Below are 13,214 nucleotides of genomic sequence, written 5' to 3'. Positions count from 1 at the left end.
TCCTACGCATGAATTGCCGACATTATTACGCATATGAATTGATAATGATGGAAAATAGGATATGCGTTATTTTTTTAAAATAGTTATATATATATATATATATATATAGAGGTGACAGCGTTGGAAATGCTTTTGGCGGTTAATCTGCTTCTGTTTTGTGGGTGGCACTGTGTGCTGTTTTCGATGGATGGGTCCTGGCCTCTCGGGGCCTTAGGGATCCGGAGGGATGTGGGTGGGATGACGGCTCAACTTGGGATGGGGAGGGGCTTTAGCGGGGGAATTAGTGGAGAACAATTGAAGGGTTACTCAGTAGCAATGCAAATATCATGGTACAGCTATATGGACACTCAATCATTATGGTATTTTTTATTGGTAAATTTACAAATATATATAATGATAAATAGACTTGAAACTTGTATCTCATTATGGTGTATGGTGAAATAAGTATAGCCAGTTATAATTGTAATGGCTTAGCTGATAATAACAAAAGAAGAAGAAGAACAATATTTACTGTTAGGCCTACTGCTGCTAGGTAGCTCTCTCTCTGCTCTCCCCCTCCCCTCTGTCTGTCCTTGATTGCAGGAGTGAAGTCTGGTGTGCGGGAGTCAGGGTTCCAGCTGCAGCTCATTCACCATAATCACCTCAGCCTTTAAGACCCGGTCAAACTTGCCACTCATCGTCAGATCATAGTCAAGACGACCATGTTAGTCTCGCTGTCGACTCAACCTGTTTGTTTTCGCTCTTTGTGTTTTTGGCCTGTTCTATTTACTTTTCTCCTGTGCCACAGATTATTGGAACCTGACTCCTGCCTCCGCTTCACTCCTGCCACCACCATCCTGCTTTCCACTACCGGACCTCCCTTTTGGACTCACCACGGACACTAGGACATTACGGTACCACACCTGCCCTGACCTGGATCTGTTACCCTCCCTGTAACCTGGACTTGCTCTTCCCCTATTATTGGAAACCTGGACTATTGAACATTGTAAATAAACCTGTTAAACCTTCTCTGGCTTGGTGTAGTTGTCTGCATTTGGGTTCAAATCCAGTTAAATCATGACATTTACATGGCTCAAAGAGAAGGAATATAATATCTATTGTATACAGGAAACTCATTCAACATTTCGAGATGAAGTTGCGTGGAAAAAGGAATGGGGGGGGGGATATACTTCTCCCATGGGCAAAGAAATTCAAAAGGGGTGATGATATTAATTAATAGTAATTTCGATCCGAATGTGCAAATTGTCCAAATAGATACGCAAGGTAGATGGATTATTTTAAATATGTTATTGGACCATAAACAGATATGGCTCATTAACCTTTACGGACCAAATAATGATGATCCACACTTCTTTGACAATATATATAATAAATTATCAACCCTGCAAGCAATTCAAGACAATATTATTATGGTGGGGGATTATAATACTGTTTTAAATAGCTCAATGGACCGTAAAGGTAATCACACCACAAACAATCACCCACATGCTCTTAAGGAAATTGTGAATGTCATGGATACATTAGAACTAGTAGATATATGGAGGCTTAAATATACTGATCTAGTGAAATATACAGTGGGGAGAACAACTATTTGATACACTGCAGCTTTTGCAGGTTTTCCTACTTACAAAGCATGTAGAGGTCTGTAATTTTTATCATAGGTACACTTCAACTGTGAGAGACAGAATCTAAAACAAAAATCCAGAAAATCACATTGTATGATTTTTAAGTAATTCATTTGCATTTTATTGCATGACATAAGTATTTGATCACCTACCAACCAGTAAGAATTCTGGCTCTCACAGACCTGTTAGTTTTTCTTTAAGAAGCCCTCCTGTTCTCCACTCATTACCTGTATTAACTGCACCTGTTTGAACTCGTTACCTGTATAAAAGACACCTGTCCACACACTCAATCAAACAGACTCCAACCTCTCCACAATGGCCAAGACCAGAGAGCTGTGTAAGGACATCAGGGATAAAATTGTAGACCTGCACAAGGCTGGGATGGGCTACAGGACAATATGCAAGCAGCTTGGTGAGAAGGCAACAACTGTTGGCGCAATTATTAGAAAATGGAAGAAGTTCAAGATGACGGTCAATCACCCTCAGTCTGGGGCTCCATGCAAGGTCTCACCTCGTGGGGCATCAATGATCATGAGGAAGGTGAGGGATCAGCCCAGAACTACACGGCAGGACCTGGTCAATGACCTGAAGAGAGCTGGGTCCACAGTCTCAAAGAAAACCATTAGTAACACACTACGCCGTCATGGATTAAAATCCTGCAGCACACGCAAGATCCCCCTGCTCAAGCCAGCGCATGTCCAGGCCCGTCTGAAGTTAGCCAATGACCATCTGGATGATCCAGAGGAGGAATGGGAGAAGGTCATGTGGTCTGATGAGACAAAAGTAGAGCTTTTTGGTCTAAACTCCACTCACCGTGTTTGGAGGAAGAAGAAGGATGAGTACAACCCCAAGAACACCATCCCAACCGTGAAGCATAGAGGTGGAAACATCATTCTTTGGGGATGCTTTTCTGCAAAGGGGACAGGACGACTGCACCGTATTGAGGGGAGGATGGATGGGGCCATGTATCGCGAGATCTTGGCCAACAACCTCCTTCCCTCAGTAAGAGCATTGAAGATGGGTGGTGGCTGGGTCTTCCAGCATGACAATGACCCGAAACACACAGCCAGGGCAACTAAGGAGTGGCTCCGTAAGAAGCATCTCAAGGTCCTGGAGTGGCCAAGCCAGTCTCCAGACCTGAACCCAATATAAAATCTTTGGAGGAAGCTGAAAGTCCGTATTGCCCAGCGACAGCCCCGAAACCTGAAGGATCTGGAGAAGGTCTGTATAGAGGAGTGGGCCAAAATCCCTGCTGCAGTGTGTGCAAACCTGGTCAAGACCTACAGGAAACGTATGATCTCTGTAATTGCAAACAAAGGTTTCTGTACCAAATATTAAGTACTGCTTTTCTGATGTATCAAATACTTATGTCATGCAATAAAATGCAAATTAATTACTTAAAAATCATACAATGTGATTTTCTGGATTTTTGTTTTAGATTCCGTCTCTCACAGTTGAAGTGTACCTATGATACAAATTACAGACCTCTACATGCTTTGTAAGTAGGAAAACCTGCAAAATCGGCAGTGTATCAAATACTTGTTCTCCCCACTGTACATGGCGGAGACTCAATCAAGCTAGTCGTCTTGACTTCTTTCTTATCTCATTCTCGTTGGCACCAAAAGTTTAAAAAGTGTTGATAGGGGACAGAAAGCGGTCGGACCATCATATAATTGGCATATACATTACTCTTACTGAATTTCCACGTGGGCGAGGATATTGGAAATTTAATCAAAGCCTATTGGATGATAATTTATTTATAATTAGAACAAAGGAATTTATAACTGACTTTTTCCGACATTACAGCAAATCCCCTTATTGTATGGGACACCTTTAAATGTGCATTTAGAGGCCATGCAATTCAGTACTCATCTCGAAAACAAAAGCAATTTAGGTCAAAAGAGTTTATACTAACAAAGGAAATAGAAAGTCTAACAAAACAGATAGATGGCAATAAAAACTGTAACATAGAGGCTCAGAATAAATTAAAGGAAAAACAAAAAGAAATGGAGAAACTTATTCAAGAAAGATCAAGTGTAATATATTATAAAAAATAAAGCAAACTGGATGGAATATGGGGAAAAATGCACAAAATTCTTTTTTAATCTTCAACATAGGAATGCTACCAAAAATAACTTAATGAAACTGGTTACAATTGACGGAGTCACCCATGATTCACCAAATTATATTTTGAAGGAGGAAACAAAGTACTTTAAGCATATGTTTTCTTTTCAGTCGCCTCCATCTCCTCTAACTGAAGCTAATTGTAGAGATGTTTTTTCTTTTGATAATGTAAAATTAACAGCCATACAGAAAGACTCATGTGAAAGGTGAAATTACAGAGGAGGAACTTCTGGATGCAATTAAAGACTTTAAGTCAGGGAAAACTCCAGGGTTGGATGGCATACCAGTCGACGTATAGCAAACCTTTTTTGATATACTAAGAGGACTGTTATTAGCATGTTTTAACCACTCCTACAGTGGGGGAAAAAAGTATTTAGTCAGCCACCAATTGTGCAAGTTCTCCCACTTAAAAAGATGAGAGAGGCCTGTAATTTTCATCATAGGTACACGTCAACTATGACAGACAAAATGAGAAGAAAAAAATCCAGAACATCACATTGTAGGATTTTTAAGGAATTTATTTGCAAATTATGGTGGAAAATAAGTATTTGGTCAATAACAAAAGTTTCTCAATACTTTGTTATATACCCTTTGTTGGCAATGACACAGGTCAAACGTTTTCTGTAAGTCTTCACAAGGTTTTCACACACTGTTGCTGGTATTTTGGCCCATTCCTCCATGCAGATCTCCTCTAGAGCAGTGATGTTTTGGGGCTGTCGCTGGGCAACACAGACTTTCAACTCCCTCCAAAGATTTTCTATGGGGTTGAGATCTGGAGACTGGCTAGGCCACTCCAGGACCTTGAAATGCTTCTTACGAAGCCACCCAGCCACGTTTCATCTTCAATGCCCTTGCTGATGGAAGGAGGTTTTCACTCAAAATCTCACGATACATGGCCCCATTCATTCTTTCCTTTACATGGATCAGTCGTCCTGGTCCCTTTGCAGAAAAACAGCCCCAAAGCATGACGTTCTTGTGTACATTTTGACCCCACGGGGTGAGATCTTGCGTGGAGCCCCAGATCGAGGGAGATTATCAGTGGACTTGTATGTCTTCCATTTCCTAATAATTGCTCCCACAGTTGATTTCTTCAAACCAAGCTGCTTACCTATTGCAGATTCAGTCTTCCCAGCCTGGTGCAGGTCTACAATTTTGTTTCTGGTGTTCTTTGACAGCTCTTTGGTCTTGGCCATAGTGGAGTTTGGAGTGTGACTGTTTGAGGTTGTGGACAGGTGTCTTTTATACTGATAACAAGTTCAAACAGGTGCCATTAATACAGGTAACGAGTGGAGGACAGAGGAGCCTCTTAAAGAAGAAGTTACAGGTCTGTGAGAGCCAGACATCTTGATTGTTTGTAGGTGACCAAATACTTATTTTCCACCATAATTTGCAAATAAATTCATTAAAAATCCTACAATGTGATTTTCTGGATTTTTTTCTCTCAATTTGTCTGTCATAGTTGACGTGTACCTATGATGAAAATTACAGGCCTCTCTCATCTTTTTAAGTGGGAGAACTTGCACAATTGGTGGCTGACTAAATACTTTTTTCCCCCACTGTATGTAAATGGTAGATTATCTGACACTCAAGAAGAAGGTCTGATCTCATTATTACTGAAACAGGATAAAAAGTGGAAAATATAAAGATCCAGTCCATTTAAAAAATTGGAGGACCCTTACACTTCAGTGTTGTGATGCAAAAATTCTAGCAAAATGTATAGCGTATATAATTAAAATGGTATTGTCAGATATTATTCATTCTAATCAGACAGGTTTTTTACATGGAAGATACATTGGAGATAATATAAGGCAAGTATTGGAAACAATAGAACACTATGGAAAATATGGGAAACCAGGCCTGCTATTCATAGCAGACTTCGAAAAGGCATTTGATAAAGTACGACTGGGGTTTATATATAAATCTCTGGAGCATTTCAATTTTGGAGAATCTCTTATAAAATGGGTCAAAATCATGTATAGTAACGCTAGGTGTAAAATAGTAAATAATGGCTATTTCTCAGAAAGTTTTAAACTGTCAAAAGGAGTGAAACAAGGTTGTCCACTATCGGCATATCTATTTATTGTGGCCATCGAGATGTTAGCTATTAAAATCAGATCCAATAATAATATCAGAGGATTAGAAATCCAGGGCTTAAAAACAAAGGTGTCATTGTACGCTGATGATTCATGTTTGTTTTTTTAATCCACAACTAGAATCCCTCCACAGCCTCATAGAGGATCTAGATACATTTTCTAACCTCTCTGGATTACAACCAAATTATGACAAATGTACTATATTACGTATTGGATCACTAAAAAATAAAAATCTTACATTACCATGTAGTTTACCAATAAAATGGTCTGATGGTGATGTGGATATACTCGGAATACATATCCCAAAGGAAATAAATGATCTCACTTCAATACATTTTAATAGAAAGTTAGCAAAAATAGATAAGATCTTGCTACCATGGAAAGGTAAATTCCTGTCAATTTGTGGAAAAATCACCCTGATTAACTCTTTAGTATTATCCCAGTTTACCTATTTGCTTATGGTCTTGCCTACGCCTAGCGAACAGTTTTTTTAAATGATATGAGAAAAAAATATATATATAGTTTATGGGTAAGTCTCTAAGAACTTTCCACACCTGGATTGTGCAACATTTGCCCATTATTCTTTTCAAAATTCTTTAAACTCTGTCAAATTGGTTGTTGATCATTGCTAGACAACCATTTTCAGGTCTTGCCATAGATGTTCAAGTAGATTTAAGTCAACACTGTAACTCAGCCACTCATGAACGTTCACTGTTTTCTTGGTAAGCAACTCCAATTGTAGATTTGGCCTTGTGTTTTAGGTTATTGTCCTGTTGAAAGGCTAATTAATCTTCCAGTGTCTGGTGGAAAGCAGACAACCAGGTTTTCGTCTAGGATTCTGCCTGTGCTTAGCTCCATTCCATTAATTTTTTATCCAGAAAAACTCCCCAGTCTTTAACAATTACAAGCATACCCATAACATGATGCAGCTACCACTATGCTTGAAAATATGGAGAGTAGTACTCTCCATCTTAACACTTAGTATTCAGGACAAAATGTTAATTGCTTTGCCACATTTTTCCTGTCCGGCAACTGAGTTAGGAAGGACGCCTGTATTTATGTAGTGACTGGGTGTATTGATACACCATCCATAGGGTAATTAATAACTTCACCATGCTCAAATGGATATTCAATATCTGCTTTTTTGCCAATAGGTGCCCATCTTATTTTAAAATTATTATTTTTTAAAAGATCAGCTTAATATTGCAGATAGATTGTAACTTCCATCAATGTAATTGTCTCACTTACATCACTTCCAATCACTTCAAAATCATACAATGTGATTTTCTGGATTTCTGTTTTAGATTCTGTCTCTCACAGTTGAAGTGTACCTATGATAAAAATTACAGACCTCTACATGCTTTGTAAGTAGGAAAACCTGCAAAAGCTGCAGTGTATCAAATAGTTGTTCTCCCCACTGTATATTTCACTAGATCAGTATATTTAAGCCTCCATGGCAAACTTCAGATGGGCCTGGACATGCGCTGGCTTGAGCAGGGGGACCTTGCGTGCGCTGCAGGATTTTAATCCATGACGGCGTAGTGTGTTACTAATGGTTTTCATTGAGACTGTGGTCCCAGCTCTCTTCAGGTCATTGACCAGGTCCTGCCGTGTAGTTCTGGGCTGATCCCTCACCTTCCTCATGATCATTGATGCCCCACGAGGTGAGATCTTGCATGGAGCCCCAGACCGAGGGTGATTGACCGTCATCTTGAACTTCTTCCATTTTCTAATAATTGCGCCAACAGTTGTTGCCTTCTCACCAAGCTGCTTGCCTATTGTGCTGTAGCCCATCCCAGCCTTGTGCAGGTCTACAATTGTATCCCTGATGTCCTTACACAGCTCTCTGGTCTTGGCCATTGTGGAGAGGTTGGAGTCTGTTTGATTGAGTGTGTGGACAGGTGTCTTTTATACAGGTAATGAGTTCAAACAGGTGCAGTTAATACAGGTAATGAATGGAGAACAGGAGGGCTTCTTAAAGAAAAACTAACAGGTCTGTGAGAGCCGGAATTCTTACTGGTTGGTAGGTGATCAAATACTTATGTCATGCAATAAAATGCAAATGAATTACTTAAAAATCATACAATGTGATTTTCTGGATTTTTGTTTTAGATTCCGTCTCTCACAGTTGAAGTGTACCTATGATAAAAATTACAGACCTCTACATGCTTTGTAAGTAGGAAAACCTGCAAAATCGGCAGTGTATCAAATACTTGTTCTCCCCACTGTATATATAAAAACATGGGGGATTGGAAGTGATGCAGACAATTACATTGATGGAAGTTACAATCTATCTGCAATATTAAGCTGATCTTTTAAAAAATAATAATTTTAAAATAAGATGGGCACCTATTGGCAAAAAAGCAGATATTGAATATCCATTTGAGCATGGTGAAGTTATTAATTACCCTATGGATGGTGTATCAATACACCCAGTCACTACATAAATACAGGCGTCCTTCCTAACTCAGTTGCCGGACAGGAAAAATGTGGCAAAGCAATTAACATTTTGTCCTGAATACTAAGTGTTAAGTTTGGGGCCAATCCAATAGAACACATTACTGAGTACTACTCTCCATATTTTCAAGCATAGTGGTAGCTGCATCATGTTATGGGTATGCTTGTAATTGTTAAAGACTGGGGAGTTTTTCTGGATAAAAAATTAATGGAATGGAGCTAAGCACAGGCAGAATCCTAGACGAAAACCTGGTTGTCTGCTTTCCACCAGACACTGGAAGATTAATTAGCCTTTCAACAGGACAATAACCTAAAACACAAGGCCAAATCTACAATTGGAGTTGCTTACCAAGAAAACAGTGAACGTTCATGAGTGGCTGAGTTACAGTGTTGACTTAAATCTACTTGAACATCTATGGCAAGACCTGAAAATGGTTGTCTAGCAATGATCAACAACCAATTTGACAGAGTTTAAAGAATTTTGAAAAGAATAATGGGCAAATGTTGCACAATCCAGGTGTGGAAAGTTCTTAGAGACTTACCCAGAAACACTCACAGCTGTAACCACTGCCAAAGGTGCTTCTACAAAGTATTGACTCAGGAGTGTGAATACTCATGTAAATTAGATATTTCTGTATTTCATTTTCAATAAATTTGCCAAAATCTCTCAAAACATGTTTTTACTTTGTCATTATGAGGCGTTGTGTGTAGATGGGTGTAACACAACAAAATGTGGACTAAGTCAAGGGGTGTGAATACTTTCTGAAGGCACTGTAAACACACATAAACTGATTAATACAAACACACACACAGTACTCATACACAGACAGCTTTTACGGGGAACCGTGTGCATATAGTGTTACAGATTTCCCGATGGCAGTAATAAATAATGTCCATTCAAAGCATGCATTATTGGAGGTGCCGAGTTGAATTTCACCTAAAGCCCATAACGATCTAAGCTGCCGTATATCCGTAAAACTAACATATTAGTAAGCAGATGCTAGCCTAGTACAGATGTAGGATCTTAATTTGATCACTCCTTTGTTGCTGAGAACTTTCCAGCACCGCAGGAAATGCAGATGAGCTTCATGATTTACATAAACTCACTGAAAACACGCAATAACACACGGTTATATTAACAATATTGTACTTTTCATGTAGCCTAATTTTGGCCAGCTAATAGCCTAAGCACCGATCAAGCAACATTAAGGACTAAACGTTCAAATCCTGTTTCTGCAGGATTATTTTGCTGCAACAATACTGGTCAAATTAAGATCGTGCATCTGTAAGCCTATCCTTAATTGCCCATACTGTATTTCCTATACGGCTAATTATTCAGGATCCTATTCTGGAAGGAGGTGAACTGATGGTAAGGGAGTTGCTCGGGGCTGTATAAGGATCAAGTGACTGTCTATGGATTTTCTCCCAGGCAGGGCGTGGCACTTACAGTACAGCTCCAGGATCTGATTGCCTTACTGAGCGTTGTCATGGTGATAGAAGACAGAGAAGCTGGCAGCACTAGAGCTCTGCTCTAACATAATGGGTGAGACCCATAATTAATGCAATTAGCTACGATAAAATACTTATACAGTGAGTGAAAAAAGTATTTGAACCCCTGCTGATTTTGTACGTTTGCCCACTGACAAAGACATGATCAGTCTATCATTTTAATGGTAGGTTTATTTGAACAGTGAGAGACAGAATAACAACAACAAAATCCAGAAGAGGAGCACTCTTAAAGGGAGTGCTCCTAATCTCAGCTTGTTACCTGTATAAAAGACACCTGTCCACAGAAGCAATCAATCAATCAGATTCCAAACTCTCCACCATGGCCAAGACCAAAGAGCTCTCCAAGGATGTCAGGGACAAGATTGTAGACCTACACAAGGCTGGAATGGGCTACAAGACCATCGCCAAGCAGCTTGGTGAGAAGGTGACAACAGTTGGTGCGATTATTCACAAATGGAAGAAACACAAAAGAACTGTCAATCTCCCTCGGCCTGGGGCTCCATGCAAGATCTCACCTCGTGGAGTTGCAATGATCATGAGAACGGTGAGAAATCAGCCCAGAACTACACAGGAGGATCTTGTCAATGATCTCAAGGCAGCTGGGACCATAGTCACCAAGAAAACAATTGGTAACACACTACGCCGTGAAGGACTGAAATCCTGCAGCGCAAGCAAGGTCCCCCTGCTCAAGAAAGCACATACAGTGGGAGAATAAAATATTTAGTCAGCCACCAATTGTGCAGGTTCTCCCACTTAAAAAGATGAGAGAGGCCTGTAATTTTCATCATAGGTACACATCAACTATGACAGACAAAATGAGAAAAAAAAATCCAGAAAATCACATTGTAGGATTTTTAATGAATTTATTTGCAAATTATAGTGGAAAATAAGTATTTGGTCAATAACAAAAGTTTATCAATTCTTTGTTATATACCCTTTGTTGGCAATGACACAGGTCAAACTTTTTCTGTAAGTCTTCATAAGGTTTTCACACACTGTTGCTGGTATTTTGGCCCATTCCTCCATGCAGATCTCCTCTAGAGCAGTGCTGTTTTGGGGCTGTCGCTGGGCAACACAGACTTTCAACTAATTTTCTATGGGGTTGAGATCTGGAGACTGGCTAGGCCACTCCAGGACCTTGAAATGCTTCTTACGAAGCCACTCCTTCGTTGCCCGGGCGGTGTGTTTGGGATCATTGTCATGCTGAAAGACCCAGCCATGTTTCATCTTCAATGCCCTTGCTGATGGAAGGAGGTTTTCACTAAAAATCTCACGATACATGGCCCCATTCATTCTTTCCTTTACACGGATCAGTCGTCCTGGTCCCTTTGCAGAAAAACAGCCCCAAAGCATGATGTTTCCACCCCCATGCTTCACAGTAGGTATGGTGTTCTTTGGATGCAACTCAGCATTCTTTGTCCTCCAAACATGACGAGTTGAGTTTTTACCAAAAAGTTATATTTTGGTTTCATCTGACCATATGACATTCTCCCAATCCGCTTCTGGATCATCCAAATGCACTCTAGCAAACTTCAGACGGGCCTGGACATGTACTGGCTTAAGCAGGGGGACACGTCTTGCACTGCAGGATTTGAGTCCCTGGCGGTGTAGTGTGTTACTAATGGTAGGCTTTGTTACTTTGGTCCCAGCTCTCTGCAGGTCATTCACTAGGTCCCCCCGTGTGGTTCTGGGATTTTATCTCACCGTTCTTGTGATCATTTTGACCCCACGGGGTGAGATCTTGCGTGGAGCCCCAGATCGAGGGAGATTATCAGTGGACTTGTATGTCTTCCATTTCCTAATAATTGCTCCCACAGTTGATTTCTTCAAACCAAGCTGCTTACCTATTGCAGATTCAGTCTTCCCAGCCTGGTGCAAGTCTACAATTTTGTTTCTGGTGTCCTTTGACAGCTCTTTGGTCTTGGCCATAGTGGAGTTTGGAGTGTGACTGTTTGAGGTTGTGGACAGGTGTCTTTTATAATGATAACAAGTTCAAACAGGTTCCATTAATACAGGTAACGAGTGGAGGACAGAGGAGCCTCTTAAAGAAGAAGTTACAGGTCTGTGAGAGCCAGAAATCTTGATTGTTTGTAGGTGACCAAATACTTATTTTCCACCATAATTTGCAAATAAATTCATTAAAAATCCTACAATGTGATCTTCTGGGAAAAAAATCTCAATTTGTCTGTCATAGTTGACGTGTACCTATGATGAAAATTACAGGCCTCTCTCATCTTTTTAAGTGGGAGAACTTGCAGAATTGGTGGCTGACTAAATACTTTTTTCCCCCACTGTATACAGGCCCGTCTGAAGTTTGCCAATTAACATCTGAATGATTCAGAGGAGAACTGGGTGAAAGTGTTGTGGTCAGATGAGACCACAACACGTTCTTTGGCATCAACTCAACTCGCCGTCTTTGGAGGAGGAGGAATGCTGCCTATGACCCCAAGAACACCATCCCCACCGTCAAACATGGAGGTGGAAACATTATTCTTTGGGGGTGTTTTTCTGCTAAGGGGACAGGACAACTTCACTGCATCAAAGGGACGATGGACGGGGCCATGTACCGTCAAATCTTGGGTGAGAACCTCCTTCCCTCAGCCAGGGCATTGAAAATGGGTCGTGGATGGGTATTCCAGCATGACAATGACCCAAAACACACGGCCAAGGCAACAAAGGAGTGGCTCAAGAAGAAGCACATTAAGGTCCTGGAGTGGCCTAGCCAGTCTCCAGACCTTAATCCCATAGAAAATCTGTGGAGGGAGCTGAAGGTTCGAGTTGCCAAACGTCAGCCTCGAAACCTTAATGACTTGGAGAAGATCTGCAAAGAGGAGTGGGACAAAATCCCTCCTGAGATGTGTGCAAACCTGGTGGCCAACTACAAGAAACGTCTGACCTCTGTGATTGCCAACAAGGGTTTTGCCACCAAGTACTAAGTCATGTTTTGCAGAGGGGTCAAATACTTATTTCCCTCATTAAAATGCAAATCAATTTATAACATTTTTGACATGCGTTTTTCTGGATTTTTTTGTTGTTATTCTGTCTCTCACTGTTGAAATAAACCTACCATTAAAATGATAGACTGATCATGTCTTTGTCAGTGGGCAAACGTACAAAATCAGCAGGGGATCAAATACTTTTTTCCCTCATTGTAGCTTTATTGTCTCCGATACACAGCAGCCAGAGCCGACTGCTGCGTATCTTCAAATGACCTGCACAGGCGCACACCACTCCCCCTCTTTCCCTCTTTTTTTCCTTCTCTCTCTCTGTCGCTCTCTCTCTCTGCAGAAGGGAGCACTTGTGTGTGTGTTTTGTGTGTGTGTGTGTGTGTTGTGTTCAGAACTGTATCCTCAGCTGATCAGACACACTGGCAGCTGGCAGTATATTTTGCCCCTTGAATCATGTA

The sequence above is a fragment of the Coregonus lavaretus genome (genome assembly GCF_964263955.1).
Source record: "Coregonus lavaretus genome assembly, contig: HAP1_SCAFFOLD_5808, whole genome shotgun sequence".
NCBI lineage: Eukaryota > Metazoa > Chordata > Actinopteri > Salmoniformes > Salmonidae > Coregonus > Coregonus lavaretus.
This window is presented reverse-complemented; position numbering follows the sequence as displayed.